Source organism: Cnephaeus nilssonii, assembly GCF_951640355.1.
Source record: "Cnephaeus nilssonii genome assembly, chromosome: 11".
NCBI classification, from domain to species: Eukaryota; Metazoa; Chordata; class Mammalia; order Chiroptera; family Vespertilionidae; genus Cnephaeus; species Cnephaeus nilssonii.
In genome coordinates, this window is record NC_137082.1 from 67523313 (window position 1) to 67542454 (window position 19142).

Genomic DNA, 19142 nt, shown 5'->3' on the forward strand with positions numbered 1-19142 from the left:
TTTCAATCTTACCACATGTAAAGTGAAGTACTGGGAACAAAGCAGGGCATCCAGGCTTTCTTGTTCTAAGTAAAGATTTGGGAAAAAGCAGAACAGCCGGAATAGATGCTGAAAGATTTTTAAAAAGAAAAGAAAAAGAAAGGGGGTATATATCACCATCTCTGGTTTCTCAAAATAAAACAGATTCATTGGAAAAAGAGGATTAATATTTTTGGTTTACGAAACAACTTAAGAGACAGAGCAAATTATATTTTTTAAAATGATCTTATATGTGTCAGCAAATCATTTTTCCAAGCAAATTATGTTTCTAAAAATCATCTAATATATGTGTCAAGAAATCATTTTTCAAAAAATAAAATTAAAAAAAAAATAAATCATTTTTCCAAAGCTTGCAGTTAAAGATTTGTGGTTAATTATAGGTGAAATTTTGAACATCAGCCTCTCTTGAACAGAATGTTAAAGCTTAAGTTCACCACTACTCTCCAACCAAAATAAACTACATGTTTTCTGTTTCTAATGACATGCCTAAAAATGACACTGTGAGTTACTACAGTATTCTCAGACCCCAAATATTTTTATCAAATCAACTAAAGGTCACCTAAATAGGACATTTTAATCCCCTTGGTTTTTATATGTAAGCGTTTGTTGAACTAATTGTCATTAAAATATATATGAGTTACATTCTATCATCTTTATAAAGAAAAGTATTCCATTACCAAATAGAAATGATGATCACAGGTAAAACTAAGCTGATGGCCACAACTCACATAAACAATTTAAGTCAAAAAGACTGCCTTTATCAACTTTCCCATCCTCCCTGTCTAGAAGATTTAATCCATTTCAAACAAGGGAAATTTAAGAGAGCTCAATTACTGTATAGATAAATAGCATATCCCCTAGTCCAGATAGCATCTAATAAGTGAGGACCATTTGAAGAACTTATTCTTTGCTTAAAATAAAACAGTGTTTCTATATGAAACGTCCTTGAAGATCTTGTATACGTTCTGGAATCCTGGATATATTACAGAAATTATTTTAAAAGTAGAAAGATTAAGAACTGAAGAGGTAAAGTAAAGCAAAGCTAAAAGATGAGGAAATCAAGTGCTCCTATACAAGATAGTAAAAGTGTAAGTAGCACAAGAGATTTTTAAAAAGAATATTAATGTTAAATGAGGCTCCAAGGAAATATAATGAAAATAAAAGCAAAGGGGATTGGGGGGGGGGGGGGGGGCGGGCGGGGAGGACGGGGCCACATCAGCAAGTAGCAACAGCTAGGAATAAGTCTGGAAAACTATTTTAAAAAATAAGAACCCAAAACACAAAAACGTAACATCAATGAATAAAGAGACAAATAACCTCTACAACCTTTAGAATGTCAAAAGCATTCTAAAATCGTAATACAGCTTGGCCAGGTGGCTCAGTTGGTTAGAGCATCGTCCCATACACCAAAAAGGTTGCAGGTTCGATTCCCAGTTAGGGCACATACATAACTAGGTTGTGGGTTCCAAACCCAGTAGGGGCACATGTGGGAGGCAACAGATGGAGAGTGTCGGTCTGCAAACCAAAGGGTCACAGGTTCGATCCCCGGTTAAGGGCACATACCTGGATTGCAGACTCAATCCCCAGCCCTGGTCAGGGCGCAGGGCGCATGTGGGAGGCAGCCGATCATGTGTTTCTCATCTTGTGTCTCTGTGTGTGTCTATCACTCCCTCCCTCCCTCCCTCCCTCCCTCCCTCCCTCCCTCCCTCTCTCTCTCTCTCTCCCCCTGCCTCCCTCCTGCCTTCCCTTCCTGCCTTCCCTTCCATTCTCTCTCTAAAAAAAAACCTCTAATAATGGAGAAAAAATATATAACCTTGGATGAGGATTAACCAAAAAAAAAAAAGAATAATACATTAGCCGAAACCGGTTTGGCTCAGTGGATAGAGCATTGGCCTGCGGACTCAAGGGTCCCGGGTTCGATTCCGGTCAAGGGCATGTGCCGTGGTTGCGGGCACATCCCCAGTAGGGGGTGTGCAAGAGGCAGCTGATCGATGTTTCTAACTCTCTATCCCACTCTCTTCCTCTCTGTAAAAAATCAATAAAATATATTTTAAAAAAAAATAAAAAGAATAATACATTAAGCCTTGGCCCTGGAAGGGTAGCTCAGTTGTTAGAGCATCATCAACCAAGGATTCAGGTTTGATCACTGGTCAGGGCACATACAAGCAGCAGCCAATAAATACATAAATAAGTGGAACAAATTGATGTCTCTCTCTCTCTCTCTCTCTCTCTCTCTCTCTCTCTCTCTCTCTCTCTCTCTCTCTCTCTCTCTCTCTCCTTCCCCCTTTCTAAAAATCAGTAAATAAAAAACAAGCCCTCATAGTGCTGCACAATTCAAGATAATACATCATAACATTTCATGGTTTTTTTAGACTCAAAATAACTGAGAAAAATAACTATCTAAAACAATTGATCCAAAAGATGCCAGTAAGCCAAAGTAAAGCTACTGAGGAGGCATTTACTTTAAGGTTTTCTCATATCTTGTCCTCAAGCCAGAGGAGTGCACAATTAAACTTTCAGTGAATACCCAAAATGTATTTAGAAAGTTATTAGTACTTAAGCAGATAAAATTAATCCAGCATGATCAAGTAAAAGGATGCTCACTATCTAGTTAAGACTATTAGTGAAACAATTTGTTATATATAGCATCTTGTGGTGGGTACCATGTGCCAAGCTGGGCAAAACAGACTAGAAGTTTGGTGAAAGAAACAATCACGAGTTCAAATGAACAGGAAAAACACATAATAAGAAATAGAGCCAGAATTGAATCTTGGATAGTTCGACAAAAAAAAAAATTAAACCAAAGGTTTCTAGTTACTCAAGCCAAAAACATTTGAGTCACCGGTGATTCTTCCCTCCTCTTGCCCCATCCACCCAACACAGCCCAACCTCACTGAATCCACAAAATTCAATTGGCTCTACATTTAAAATGTACTAGAGGCCCGGTGCATGAAATTCGTGCACGGGGGGTGGGAGGTCCCTCAGCCCAGCCTGCACCCTCTCCAATGTGGGACCCCTCGAGGGATGTCCAACTGCCCGTTTAGGCCCGATCCAGGTAAGATCGGGCCTAATCGGGCAGTCGGACATCCCTCTCACAATCCAGGACTGCTGGCTCCCAACTGCTCGCCTGCCTGCCTTCCTGATTGCCCCTAATCGCTTCTGCCTGCCAGCCTAATCACCCCGTAACCACTCCCCTGCCAGCCTGATTGATGCCTAACTGCTCCCCTGCCAGCCTGTTTGCCCCCAACTTCCCTCCTCTGCCGGCCTGGTCACCCCTAACTGCCCTCCCCTGCAGGCTTGATCGCCCCCAACTGCCCTCCCTTGCAGGCCTGGTCCCTCCCAACTGCCCTCCCCTGCTGGCCTGATCGCCCACAACTGCCCTCCCTTGCAGACCTGGTCCCTCCCAACTGCCCTCCCCTGCTGGCCATCTTGTGGTGGCCATCTTGTGTCCACATGGGGACAGTCATCTTTGACCACATGGGGGCAGCCATCTTTGTGTTGGAGTGATGGTCAATTTGCATATTATTCTTTTATTAGATAGGATATAGCATTTGACCACTTCTTATCATCTCTGCTGCCACTGTGGTCTAAGTAATCTACAGTAATCTAGGCATGAGACATCTCTGCTGTCTCATGCCTAGATTACTGTAACAGCCTTTAATAGGTCTATCTGCTTCTCGCCCTCTTCTGGGCTACTTTTCACAAAGCAACTGGAAGGATCTCTGTAAAGCCTAAGTCAGTTTATATGCTGTGTGTCAAAACCCTACAGCGCAGGGTTGTTTGTATACAAACACAAAGGAAAACAAGTGGGATGATATGTACACACAAAATCTTCAATAATGGATAATGAGGTTACTGATAATCTTTATTTGTTCACTGACTTTTTATATATATATTTTATTGATTTCAGAGAGGAAGCAAGAGAGAGATATAAACATCAGTGATGAGAGAGAATCATTGATTGGCTGCCTCCTGCATGCCCCCCTACTGGGGATCGAGCCCGCAACCAGGGCATGTGCCCTTGACCAGAATTGAACCCAGGACCCTCAGTCCACAGGCCGACGCTTTATCCACTGATCCAAACCTGCGCGGGCTGTTCATTGATTTCTTTATTTTCTCCTGTGTGCCCTTCTGTATTTTTCAAGTTAACATGAATTAAATACTTTTATAATAAAACTAAAGGCCCAGTGCACGAAATTCGTGCACGGGGGTGAGAGGGAAGGTCCCACAGCCCAGCCTGCACCCTCTCTAATCTGAGACCCCTCGAGGGATGTCCAACTGCCAGTTTAGGCCTGATTCCACAATCCAGGACTGCTGGCTCCCAACCTCTCACCTGCCTGCCTGCCTGCCTGCCTGCCTGCTCACCTTCTAACCACTCCTCTGTCAGCCTGATAAACGCCTAACTGCTCCCCTGCTGGCACAATTGCCCCTAACTGCCCTCCCCTGCCAGCCTGGTAACCCCTAACTGCCCTCCCCTGCTGGTCTGGTCGCCCCCAACTGCCCTCCCCTGCCAGCCTGGTCACCCTAACTGCCCTCCCCTGCCAGCCTGGTCGCCCTAACTGCCCTCCCCTGCCAACCTGGTTGCCCCTAACTGCTCTCCCCTGCAGGCCTGGTTGCCCCCAACTGCCCTCTCCTGCACACCTGGGTCCCCCCCCCCAACTGCCCTCCCCTGCAGGCCTGATCACCCTCAACTGCCCTCCCCTGCAGGCCTGGTTGCCCCCAACTGCCCTCCTCTGGTGGTCCAGTCACCCCTAACTGTTCTCCCCTGCCGGCCATCTTGTGGCGGCCATCTTGTGCCCACATGGGGGCGGCCATCTTTGACCACATGGAGGTGGCCATCTTGTGTGTTGGAGTGATGGTCAATTTGCATATTGCCTCTTATTAGATAGGATGAAATATGTCTTTAATTTAAGGGGGCAAAAATCAATTATCATAATATGGTTTTGGAATAACCGAAAATTAAAAACCTACAGTGGCTCGCCATTTTGCTCTAAGTAAAAGTTGAAGACATTACAATTCCCTACAAGGCTCCACTGTTACCTCTCAGACTTCTTCTCTTACTACTTAATCCTTTGTTCACTGTGCTCCATTACACTGGCCACCTTGCTGTTCCTTCAAAAACACTAAGAATGCTCCTACCAAAGGGCCTTTGCACTGGCTGTTCCCTCTGCACAGACTGTTCCCCACCCTCCAATGTTCACAAGGCTTATTTCCTGGACTCTTTGATCAAATCCATTATTTTCTCAGCGAAAGGTACCATGACTACCCATTTAAAATGTGTAACTCCAGCCCAACTGGCATGATTCAGTGGTTGAGCATCAACCTATGAACCAGGAGGTCATGGTTCGATTCCTGGGTTGGGGCACATCCCGAGTTACGGACTCAATCCTCGATATGGGCGTGCAAAAGGCAGCTGATCAATGGTTCTCTCTCATAATTGATGTTTCTATCTATCTCTCTCCCTCTCCCTTCCTCTCTGATATCAGTAAAAAAAAAAAAAAAAAAAAAAAAAAAAAAAATTGTAAAAAGTGAACTCCACAACACATACACACACACACCAGTTTCCAGTCTCCTTATCCTAACACACAGATTCAATAAATCTCTATACTAACAGAATAAATGAAAACATGGAAACAAAAATGAAGTTGAAGGATTTGAAAGGTGTGAGGATGTATGTGTTCCAGGGTTCAAAGACTGGAAGAAAATCAATCTGCCAGGAGCAGAAAACACTTGGAGCAAAGAAACCTTCCAAAGGTAAAGATGAGCAACTAGAGAAAGTGAGAGACTTAGAAGAAAATTGAGGCTGAGTGAAAAGGGATAAAACAGTTGTAGCTAGAGGAGGGCTGAGAAGAGGAAGTACATCAAGAGAACAGGAAGAGAGTTATAGCTACAGGAAAGGTCAAGAGGAAGGATGAGGCTGCACAAGGGAGGAGTCCATCACAGGGAAGGGGTGGAGGCCACTGTTATGTCACAATGCTGTTCTTATTCAAGGATAATACCTAACAGTCTGGAAAAGATATACTTATGCACTAATATGCCTTTATTTCCAACATGTAAATGACTTACAAGTGTTAAAACATACAAAAAGTTACATATGCATATCTGTTGTATCCCTATGAAGACTAAAATTCATCACTATAGAAATGCAGTTTAAAAGGTTAATCCATAAAATCTGAATTTCTCAATTTCATTCCTTAATATCACTGTTAGGTTTTAGCCATGAAAGAGATGAAACAATGTAGAAGTGAGTGGTTACAGTATATTTATAATCTACTCTTGATTCTTCTACTTGACCAGTTTACATAACTGGGCAACCTGGACTTCCATTATTAGAAAAAGTCTAATACTGTTTGCCTTTAAATTTGAAGCAGCCAAACAAAAACACAACTATAGATTTTAATATAGTCTGCTAACCCTTTGATTAACACAAACCTGAAATAGAGGCTAAAATGTTTCTTAAATCACACCAAATAGTGAGTTTGCACAAATCTTTTAAAAACTTTAATTTTCTGAGCATTCAAGATAGTATAAAATCCTATAAAATAAAAATGTATTTATACAGCATTGTCACTAAAAGAATTTTATGTCTATATTCTCAGATGCATAACAACTCTACTGAAATTAAAAAACCAAACTTCATTTGAAACAGAAATTTGAGAATCAGAAGACGTAAGTAATTTTGCAAGTTCAGTGTTATGACTACACTTCAGGCAAAGATGAAACAAACATATAGTACCTTAAATGTGTGAATTTATGAGCTGCTCACTAAAAGCTAACCAGATGCCATTTTATCATTGATAGGGTAGCTTCAAATTCCACTCCGACTGCGCCTGCAGTTGCACTGCACCCGGCAGAATAAGCATGCCTGCATGTTATTATGGGAAATAGTGGAAAATTTCACAGGCTGACATCCAGAATGTCTGCGGTTCTTTTTCATATTTCTTTCTTCCTGCAAAGCAGTTATTAGACCAGTAGTTGGATTTTTTTTTAAGCTGGAAATTTCCACTGGTTTTTTAAACTAGACTTCTTAAATGTAAATTGCAAAAATGTTCCAAAATTCCAGTATGATGAAAAGAATAATTCAGGCAAAAAAAAAAAAAAAAAGAATAATTCAGGCAAAAAAAAAAAATTAAAGTTACAATCATCATTTAATATAAATACTAAATGTGATAAATAGCACAACTGTCAAAATAGCACAAACGTGGAGGCATTAAAAAGCTAATACAACTCAGGACAGGTGACAGTTTATGAAAAGAAATTTTAAGATTTTTTTTTTAATTGATTTTTAGAGAGAAGAAGGGAGAGGGAGAGAGAAACATCCATGTGAGAGCAAAACATCAATTGGATGGCTCCTGCACACCCTACTAGGAGGATGTAGCCAGAAACACAGGTACATGCCCTGACAGGGGAATTGAACTGGCAACCTTTTGGTGCATGGGACAATGCCCAATCAACTGAGCCACACCAGCAAGAGAAATAAGGTATAAGTCTACACAAAGGCTTGTGCACAAATGTCACAGAAGTTCCATTTTTGATAACCAAAAACAGGACACAGCCCAAATGTTCATCAACAGGTGAATGGATAAATTGTGATATAACAATATACTGCAATCAATACTCCTTAAGCAATAAAAAAAACTATTGTTATATGCAACATGGATGAATCTCAAAATAACTGTACTAAGTGAAAAAAGCCAGCCCTCCTCAAAAGTACATATTGTTAATTCCATTTATATATACTTCTCAATAATACAAACTAATCTTAATGACACAAGGCAGATCAGTAATTACCTGAAGATGAGGGTGGGATGGATTACAAAATAATGTAAGGAACTTTTGGAGGTAATAGCTATTCTTATTAGTGTAACTGTAGTGATGGATTCACAGGTAGACATATATGTAAAAACTCAAACTGTACAACATAAACTTATATAATTAGATGTCATTTATACCTAGAAAAAGTTGAAAAAAAGTAAGGAAGAAAGCAAACTAGAGTGACAGAAAGCAGATCAGTGGTTGACTGAATACAAAACCCAGAGGGAGACTGAATGCAGATAGGCAATGTTCTGTATCTTGACTGTGGCAGTGGTAACTCACCTGTTTACATTTGTCAACTCAAACTGCACACTTAAAATGACTAGATTTTATAGTAAGTGTATCATACCTCAGTAAAGCAGATTTCTAAAAATACAAAAGAGCATATTCAAATGTGAGATAGGTATATTTTAAACATCTTTAAACACACTCAAAGGAATATATATAGTCACAACATATATAGTCTACCATCTCATTAATCTATGCTACTAGTTTTATGTCCGAATTGGTATTTTTATATTCTAACTGGTACTTTTATTTTATATTTTTTTAGTTTTTATATTTTATATTTATTTTAATGTTAAAAAGAAAAAATCATAAAAGCACTAGAAGAAATACATGAAAGAGCTTTTACATTTATCAAATTAAAAATTTTTATACCATAACATTACTCAGAGATGAGGGTAACAGGCACTGCCATACATTGCTGGTGGAGTTGTTAATTAACATAATCTCTATAGGGAGCAAGTTGCAATACCTACAAAATTTTATTTTCAATTTTTTAATCCTCACCCAAGGACACGTTTTTATTGATTTTTAGAGAGAGAGGAAGGAAGGGAGAGGAAGGGGAGAGGAAAGGAGTGGAAGGGAGAAGGAGAGAGGGGGAGAGAGAGGGAGAGAAGGAGAGAAACATCATCAGTTGCTCCCCACCCTCTTACCCTGCCCCCACACACACACACACACTCACCCCAACTGGGGATTGAGCCTGCAATCTTTAGTGTATGAGATGATGCTCCAACCAACTGAGCCACCTAGCCAGAGCTCTACAAAATTTTTAAATTCATACTCTTTAACCTAGCTTCCAGAAATTATTTACTTTTTAACAAAACATGGGAACAAAGAAATATATATAAGGATATTCAATTATAGCTTTCTTTGCAATAATATGGTACTGAATAAATTATAATATATACTGTGTAACAATTAGAAAGAACTTAGTAGCTATAAAAACAGATATGAGACCTCTCCAAGATCACTTAAAAAGTATATATAGTCCGGCCCTAGTGACTTAGTTGGTAGGAGAGTCATCTGGTACACAGATAGGTGGCAGTTCAATTCCAGGTCAGGACATATACCTAGGTCGCAGATTCCATTCCCCCACCCCAGTCAGGGGTCATGCAGGAGGCAACTGATCAATGTTTCTCTTTCACATCCATGTTTCTTTCTTTCTCTTTTTCTCTCTCCCTCCCTCTCTAAAAAAAATAAAATAATAATAATAATAATAATAATAAATAAAGAGGGAGGGAGGGAGGGAGGGAGGGAGGGAGGGAGGGAGGGAGGGAGGGAGAGAGAATAGGAAAAAAAGAAACTGAGGAGACATATCATATGTAAAAAATATCCTCTAACAGTAGTGACCTTTGGGAAGGGTAACTATAAAGACCTGAGACCTGAGGTACCAGGAGCCTTACTTTTTCACAGTATGTACCTTTTTGTACTGCTTTTTACTCTACCATGTTTATGCCTTCTTTTCCATTTAAAAAAATATTAATTTATCATTTTCTCACATAACTAAGTACTATAAAATAAAAGATGTGGGAAAGAGATTAGAAGCAGCAATTAATTCCCTTTAGTTCTATTCCATCTCCTCCATTAAGTTTTCCTTAACAATCCCAGTTGAAAATGATCTGTTATTCCTCTGAACTTTCAAACCACTTATTTATGTTGCTGCAACAAGTATGTTTTTTCAATTATACTTATTTCTCAACTAGATTATCAGCTCCTGGATAACAAAGGGATTTTAATGCCCACAATTCTTAGCACGATTCCTTGAAGAACAGTGGTAATGAATAAAAACATCTGTCCAGTCCTACAGCAATTGGGAAATATGAATGTATTCTAAGGCCCAAACATGATTTATCTGGGACAGTTCTATGAGGGAGACACGGCTCTATGAGCAAATCCTTAGGACTATAATTTTATCTTAATTTCCAGGTATAAAAATTAAATTCAGAGTTGAACTCTGGAAACTTTCACATCCAAACACTAAGGATTTTGGTGTACCTAAAATGAACATAATTCAAAAAATAATACAGAAATTTAAAAACTTATAAAAAGAATGTCCCTACCAATCAATAAATACTGACTCCTATGCATATGAAGAGACAATTACAATTCATAACAGGCAACAAGAATATTTTCAGTTGTGGTCTGGGAAATTTACTTAAATGAAACAGGATCTGAGCTGGACCTTAATGATCAAACAAGATAACAAGGAGAAACAGCAGAAAAAAATCAGCATTACTGAAACAATGGGCAGCAAAAATGGAAAAGATTGATTTAAAAAAAAATGACTGTGATAAGAGCTGAATATTAGATGAAGGAATTTGGGCTGTACTCTAAAGATTTTTAAGCAAAAATATGTCCTCAAATGATGTTTAATAATATTAAACTGGCAGAAGTATAGAATACTAGGAAAAAATGTATTAATAGGATTCTACAAAAACAAAACCATTTTATTCAATACCATCACTCACTCAGCATTCACTGAATAGTTACATGACCAAGTCTTGAAATGTCTTACTTCCGTGCTGTTGCTAATGTTTTCTTTCCATATTAAAATCTTATTCATTTTTCAAAGTCCTGCATCCTGATTACCCAGAGGTAGTCCTTCTCTCGAATTTCTCCAGAATCTCTAATAGGCAAAACACATGGCCTTATACTGAAGTGATGTGAGCACTTGATTGTATACACTTGGAGGTCAAAACCTTTTTAATTCTCACAGTGCCTTACACAGTAAGATCTTAATAAACATTAAGTATGTATATATATATATGGGAGTAGGCAACAGCCAAGCAATAGCAAATTAAAGAGGATTGAAAGCTTATGGCCCCATGGCTAAGAGAATGGTGGTATGAAGTCAGTTTAAAAAGTCACATGTGGGAGCTATTTTGTACTCTCCGAGGAAAAGGTGGGGAAGACTGAAGGTTATTGGTGAAAGTTCACGATTTCAGGTTTGCCTAATTTGGGATCAATACACCTAAGGCTTCCACCATTCTAGATATGGCTATGCACTTTGAGAGCAGCTTTCTGAATTCATTTTATTGATTTCTGAAATGATTTTTAAAACTCAATATAGTAATAAGTCCTGTCTTATTATATGAAGAAGATACCACTGATCCTTAAATGGATGCAACCTGTGTGAGGAGTTCTTTTTCTCACTGAAGTTAGATTTTCCTAGATGCAATCAAGTACTTGCTCTGACAGCAAGGGAGTCAACTACCTTGGCTGGGATAAAAGTATGGTCATAAAACACAACCACCAGGCAGGTAAATAAGGAAAGAAATGAGCTTGGATGGAGCAGAGAGTGTATAGACTAAAGGCACAATTTAGTGAAGAGAACACTGGGTAATCCTTAAAACATTTTCAAATAAAGTTGCCAAATTTCAATCTGGAAACAAAATCAACCTGATACAGCTATTCTACAGAGTGACTTAAATTCAGTAATAATTTCACTGATGACAGCTTTACTGAGAGTAAATAAAATATTACTTCACTTTCTTAAAACAGGAGGAAGATATTGAATACACCTCTCTCTGTGTCTCTGTCTCTGTCTCTCCCTCCTTCCCTCTCTCGCTCCCCCCTCCTTCTTCCCCTTCCTCTCAGGCAAGCACACACACATTTTTGCAGCTCATAGGATATATACTATGGTGAAGTCAGGAACTCAAAATCATCCTGTCCCCAAACTCATGAATCAGCACAGCAACCTGCATCTTTACATGATTATCTAGTATACAAAGCTTAATCCACTTAATGCTTGACCAATAAAATATAAATAAAAATTCTGCACAACTAATATAAGAAACTTTGGAAGATAGCATATTCCATCCCTTTGTTTTATAAATCTAAAAAAAGCATATTCCATCCCTTTGTTTTATAAATCTAAAAAAAACCTGATTTGCACAAACCTTTTAGTACAAGCTCACAAATCATTCTCAACTCTTCACTTCTTAACTGATAAGTATTCTTTTCAAAATAACAAGTTAACAAATAATACTGACTAGGTAACAAAGGAGGAAAATATTTAAAGGTTTTCATATGTGGACTTTTATTTTTAAGTTCTGTTTTAAAACAGTTCACGCTGCTCTTTCCACCAATAACAATTAACAATTAATTCTCATTTATAAAAATGTCGGTTTAAGACATTTAGATTATGATAAACAACATTTCCTCTAAAAGTAAAAATAATTTGGCTTTAGGTTTCACTTAAACAGAAAAGCAAAGAATATTTACTCAAAAAGTCCCCCCACCACCACCTTTTTTTGTTGTGGTTAAAACCCTTTCTTTCCCCTCCAGAGGCTTTCTTCTCTTTTGTACTCAAGTTCTCAAATGCATAAGATGGAGGAACAATACCACAATACAACTGCAGGCTTCCTGCCTACTAGTCAGTCATTATTCTTAAGACCTGAGAACTTTCAAAACACTGCTTGGGTTGTTTGAAATTCCTTCTTTCAGATTTTTCCCTCCTTCATGGAACATGTATTTAAAAGAATGACTTCAAAATGTCTTGCTGCACCCTATCAAAACACTCTACCCAAAATAAAAATGCTAGCCTTAGATATGAAAGTGAGATGTAAATGCCTGAAATCTGGCAAAGCCAATCTAAAAGTACAGAACAAAAGGAATATATTTCTGGCCAAGCATAAAATAGTATTTTCTCATATGTATATTAATCATGTTCCTGAAAATTTTCATATTTATATGGAAGTATCTTAAAGACTATAATAGTAGCATTACTTTTTTTTTTTTTTTAACAATACCATAGAGAGACCTCAAGGTCTCAAACTACATTGAGCTGAATAGAAAGAGCTACATTAATTATTACTCACAAAGGAAAGTTCACACTAAAATAAAGTACATTCGTTTATTTTAAAAAGTTGTCAGGGCAGAAAAAATTACCAGCAGTAGCCACCTGGAAACCTGGGGAAATTCCCGTTTCCTCTGACCACACTTTGATGTGGCAGTAGTACTTACTAATAAACTTATTTAGTTGTTAAGATAAACCAATGGAGCTATTCCACTGGAGAGAGAGGGTATATAAACTGTCTGCCCAGTCCAACATGGGTTCTTTCCTTTTTAAAGGCGAAAGCATTTTAAATGAAAGTGAAACACATTGGCTCATGAATAACAACTTGTCAAATTGTTACAATAAATAAAAATTTTCCCACATCTCTAACAAAAACAAAAAGACTAATTTATTTTTAACAGTATTCAATAAAGCTCAATCCTAGTGCAACAAAATAATTTAGCTACTCCCCTGGAGTTTGTTATAATGGGATTTAACCTGTACACTCAACATTCAATTAACCATGAGGCTTATCCTAATTGAGGATTATGCTGACTTCTGCAGTGCTTTCCCCTCTATCCATCTACCACTCCAGCTCAGCTGCCACAGCTACCAAAAGCAAAGCCCCAGGGAACAGTAGATTATCCATTACTATGTGATATCCAGGCCAATATTCCCTTTTCATCATGATGTGGATGATGATGAGTTAAATTCAGGAATCTAGTCAGCCTAGTCTCCAAAAAGTGAAGCTTCATAACCCTCATGGCCTCTAACCAAGGAAATTCAACATTTCAGATGAATACCTTCATAGGTGAATAGCAGACCAAAAAAAGTTCCCCTCTTTCCTAGAACTTAGCAATAAAAAAATATTAACAGAAAAGATAGGATACAGATGTCTCTAATGACAAATGGGGCAAAGGACAAACAGAAAAGACTAGTTAATTTGCTCTTAGCATGTTCTTTGAAATAGGTAAAACCTGTGTGCCTGTTAGGTCAGACTTCTCTTTGCCTCTAGGCCACAAAGTTTACTAGTTAGTTAGTTAAAATGAACCTTTATTACTGCCCCCTATAAATTGGCCTAGGTCGGCAGAACCTACCTAACTGAGTTAATGCTGACAAAGTTGGGAACTGGCAGCATGTAGTCTAAGAAGATTATCCAGTTTGTGGATAAACCAGCCTCCAACACACTGCACATCTTCCCTTTTCTACTCCTGCTGTGTCTCTTCTGGCCATTTTCCTCTTCATTAACATCTCTCCACCAGAAGGTAAAAAAGGGAAAGGCGATTAAATTTAAGTCAAACCCATCATTTATTTGTTACAGGGCTGAAAATAAGGTTAGGCTCTGGATAAATTGCATCCTTAAACCAAAATAATCCTCTCCCAGAAACCCTGTCAAAAAACTAAATGGGCCAAATGAATTTACCTAGCAAACATTAACAAAGTGAAGAAGTAAGTCTCATTACAATAGAGTACCTCCTCTACTTTAACTGTGAAATGTTCATTTTGTAATCCCCCACCCCAAAAAGCACTCAGAATGGAAGAAAATTACTACATTTTACTTCAGCACTCAATCTCAATGATGTTCTTGAGGATCTAAACTAATACAGTCACCCATTTCCTTCACCTGAACTATGGGGAAAAAGAAAAGTTAACATCCATTTCCAACACTAATTTTCTGCTCCCAAAGCTTTAACCACTCAATAATGCAAATAGTGAATATTCTTCACTACTAAGTATAATAAATTAAACCAAGCTGGGACAGGTCCTCTCTGGTTTAACCTATGAGAAACTGCAGTACCTCTTCAATCATGATTAAAAGAGTAAAAATTGTGGTCCCTTTGCTGTGTTGACAAATAACAACTGCAGGTTATATTCATTCCAAACTTGCAACAAATTGAAAGTTTTTCAAAAGTAGTCAGTCCTACATCCTCTGGCCAAGGCTTGAAATTATACAGCTTTTAAAAATATAAAAAAAAAAAAAAAAACCTAAAGCCATTTATTTTAATACCAATTAAGGACAGGATAATAATAGGTGTTTTGTGTTTTTTTTATCTTACCCTATTGTCAAAACAAAAATAATTTCTTAAATCATTCTTTTAAAAGACTTCTCAAAAACAAAGTACTCATGCCCTAGCCCAGTGGTCAGCAAACTGCGGCTCACGAGCCACGGTTTGCCGCTCTGTTGACTAATGAGTTTGCCGACCACTGCCCTAGCCGGTTTGGCTCAGTGGATAGGGCATCGGCCTGTGAACTGAAAGGTTCCAGTTCGATTCCGGTAAAGGGCACATGCCCGGGTTGTGGGAGGCAGCAGATCGACAATTCTCTCTCATCATTGATGTTTCTATCTTTCTCCCTCTTCCTTCCTCTCTGAAATCAATATACGGTATGTATGTTAAAAAAAGTAGTCTTCAAGTTAAAAAGTACTATTCTAAAATCATACTGCTTAATGCACAAAAGATTGAAAATATATATATACTAGTGGCCCGGTGCACAAAATTCATAGGGGGGTGGAGGGGTGTCCCTCAGCACAGACTGCACCCTCTCCAATCTGGGACCCCCTCGGGGGATGTCCGACTGCCGGTTTAGGCCCGATCCCACAGGACATCCCTCTGATGGCAGTCGGACATCCCTCTCGCAATCCGGGACCGCTGGCTCCTAACTGCTCACCTGCCTGCCTGATTGCCCCTAACCACTCTGCCTGCTGGCCTGCTCACCCCCAACTGCCCCCCCTCCCCCGCTGGCCTGATCATCCCCAACTGTCCTCCCCTCCTGGCCTGATCGCCCCTAACCACCTCTGCCTCAGCCCCGCCACCATGACTTTGTCTGAAAGGACATCCGGAAGGTCTCCCAGTCTAATTAGCATATTACCTTTTATTAGTATAGATAGAAAATGTATCTTTAGTATGTTGCTGACATAGTCCGGAAGTTTATTTAAAAAGATCAGTCGAGAAGACATTAGTAACCATTTCAAGAACTGTTTTTAATTTACATGTCTCCTAGAAAAGGGGTACAAGGTCCAACAGTAAGTACACTCACTCCTTACTGAATGAATTTGAACTTATCTGCATAGTTGATTTATAGAAATAATTCTTCTACAGAGGGGAAAATGCACAATATCCTCGCTTTCAAAATATAATAAAATTATTTAATATAACCCTTAATACTTTAAACTCTAATATCACTGAAATTTTTTAATGAGTTATTAGTGTCGGTAAATTCAAAACCACCATTCTAAAACATAAAAATATAAATCCTGTTAATTATGCTGGAGTTGTTCTGCATTTTCAAAGCCTCTATAGTTAAGGAATATTTTATGGCAGAAACATTTCCTATAACTGCTCTAGAAACATTACATCCTCACACTTAGTCCACAATCCTCACATCCAAAATGTACTTCTATATGCCAGAAGCTGGCATATGCTTTTTTTAATGCTGATTGAACAATTAAGTCATTTCTATCAATACATAAAATAGCCCTATAATTTAGGATCACAGGCAATCTAGATTGCTGCTCATTTAAATGCAGAACCTGAAGCAACCTCCAGTGACAGGAGCTATAGTGTTCAATATCATTTTACATGTTAGAGAGGCTTCGTCTTACATACAAACAATGAACCCAGCAGGATTCTTCATCCTCAAGTCACAGAGATTGTTATTTCTTTAAGGGTGTCAGTAGATAAGGCAACATAAACACTAAGTTCTAATAGCTATCAACATTTTTTTTAAATGGTAAAAAGAAAACAGCATTCCCACCCATTTTCCTTTTCTTCTGCTCATTTTATTTCCCTGCTTTTTGGTATTCAACAGGGGTGTGTTTCTAATGAAAACCTTAAAATGATTATCCCAAAAGCCAAGGATATTCTAAAAACCAGTAAGTGATTGCCTCCTGGGGGGGGGGGGGGGGTAGAGTAGGAGAGAGACTCATTTCTCAATGTTTTGTGCCTTTCCAGGTGGGTATCATACCTGATATAACCTATTCTAAATAAACAAGCAATAATCAGAGCAAGCAGTTCACAAACTTAAGGCTTTCCATTTAACATGTTAGCTTATGCGGCGGCATTCACTGAAGACCTGTGATTTTCCCCCATTACCCTCTCAACAACCTGCTGCAACCCACAGTGAAGCTTTCTCGCAGCCAGGGACCAGGGACCCGTGAGGAGGCCGGGCATTTTAAACCAAGCAGATGCAGCAATCTCACTCCCCACTACTACCACTCTCACTCGTCTCCTTCAAAACTCCATTTAAAGCCACTGCAGCACGCCAGCTGGTCCTCGCCTTCCTGTTTCTTTATGGTGCAGGCTTAATAACAAAAACAGCTTGGCTTTGAAGCGCTGCTCAAAAACTGCAAAAAGGAAGTCTTCACATTCGGGGGGCGGGGGGGCGTTGTGCGGAGGAAAGTTTTGACTTGGAGAGAATCGCCTACCTTTCGTGTCATTCCATCTGGGAGTCCCGGCCTCCCAGCTAAGGGAGGTCGGGAGACGATGCTCTCTCCCTCTGACAAGTGCTCTGTCGGTTAACTTTCCACCCTGAGTGCCCTCAAGCTGCCTGGGAAGCAACTACGCCTTCCAGCGACTCGTGGTGTTTTTTTTTTTAAAGACATGCGCAAGACGAAGAGTTTATTTAAATCACTACGAACTGCATCAATGTCCATACGAAGGGACACGGAGGAGTGGGGGGCGGGGGGGGGGGTAGTAATAATAAAGACAGCCAAACCCGAAATGTACCCACCAACTTCCCACTTGCCATTTCCCAGCCTTCACACCAGAGACAGCAAAACGCCTTTTTACTGAGAAAACTGCCGAGAACCTACCCACCCGTGCCCAAAATGGAAATGCCGCACACAATTCGTGTACAACGTTAAAAACGCCCGGGTGCACGAGTAGACGCGGCCGCGAAACCCGGCCCCCTCCTCAGCACGGCTGCGAGGCTGGGGGGGGGGGTCGGCGAGGTCCGTGCGCGGCCCCCGCCCCCTGTCCCCCCGAAGGGGCCACGGCAGCGGGGAGAAGGGGGCGCGGGCAGCTTCCAAAGCCGCCCTCAAGGGCTGGGGAGGAAAGAGGAAGATAAAACTTTAAGGACAGGAGGGGGGCAAGTGGGCCCCCGCGGTCCCCCCCCAAAAAAAAACTCCTCGGGGCGACCCCTCCCTGCGGGGACCCCCTCGGACCCCCAAGCCGGGTGCCGCCCAGCTTGGACTTCCCTCCTCCGGCTGCTCCCGGGCTGCGGGGAAGCGGCGCGGCCCCAACACCCCAAAACTCTCTCGGAGCGCCCCCCGCTCGGCGCGCCCCTCAGCGCCTCCGGGAGCCGAAGCCGCCGGCTCGCGCAGCAGCCCCGGGGACTCGCCCTCTTCCCTCCGCCTTGCACTCCAGCCCCTCGCCCGCTGCTGCTCTTCCTTTATCTCCACTCACCACCCGCCGCCATTTTCCTCGCAGCTCAGCTTTAAATCGGAAACTCGCTGCTCAGCCCGCAGCCGCCACAGCCGCCGCCGCCTCCTCCGCCGCCACCACCGATTCAGCCGCCGCGGCTGCCGCCGTCGCTGTGGTAGAGCTGAGGAGCCAGCGGCTGGAACCTCGGCGCGGGGGCCGCCGGGATATGTAGTCCCGGGGCCACGCCCAGCACTACCGGTCCCAGGGGGCCTTGCGCGGCCTGGGCTCCGAGTGTCCCTGCCCGCGGCTTCCGCGGCGCGAGGGCGTGGCCGCGTGGACGCTCGGCGGGCTTTCGCTCGCTTACCCCCAGGGAGCCGCGGCGGGGTCGGGAGAAATGCAATGCAACCCTACCCTTCCCCTAATTTTTTCATACTTACTTTCGTTCAATAATATAGGATACTTACGGAGCATTTATTGTGTGCAAGCACTGATCCTGAAAACGAGCATCCCTTAGGGACCACTGTTACCCTCATTGTTCAGAGGAGCAAAATGAGACTCATGGTCAGTAGCCAGGAAGCTGTTCAATAAATGCTAAAGTTACTGGGTGAAAGCTTGTTGGGCTATAGGGTCTTTACTATATATTCAGTCCCGAAGTATCTTGCCACGGAGTGCTTCTCACAACAGGGGAACAGCTTGCTTTACTGTGGAGAGATCCTGTTAATTCAGACACCACCTGAACCAAGTGGGCAATCACCATCACTTACCGTCACCAATAATGGATCAAACTGACATTATGTGTCTCCTGATATGATGCAATGGGGAAGGCATAATGCCACCCTGTAGTATTCTTGTCACACACACACACA

The 19142-nt window shown here is 40.8% G+C and overlaps 1 protein-coding gene across 3 annotated transcripts in view; it reads right to left on the reverse strand.

The window, feature by feature from the left end:
* NCOA3 (nuclear receptor coactivator 3) overlaps positions 1–18466 on the reverse strand; it is a 101426-nt gene extending 82960 nt beyond the window's left edge. For 2 of the 3 annotated variants that reach the window (XM_079784543.1, XM_079784541.1), the window contains exon 1: positions 18319–18466. The gene's annotated coding sequence lies outside the window, so the exon portion shown is untranslated. Of the gene's footprint in view, positions 1–17339; positions 17583–18318 lie in introns of those variants that run through there. The other variant, XM_079784542.1, reaches the window with a different exon arrangement.
* Between the last annotated feature and the right edge of the window lie 676 nt (positions 18467–19142).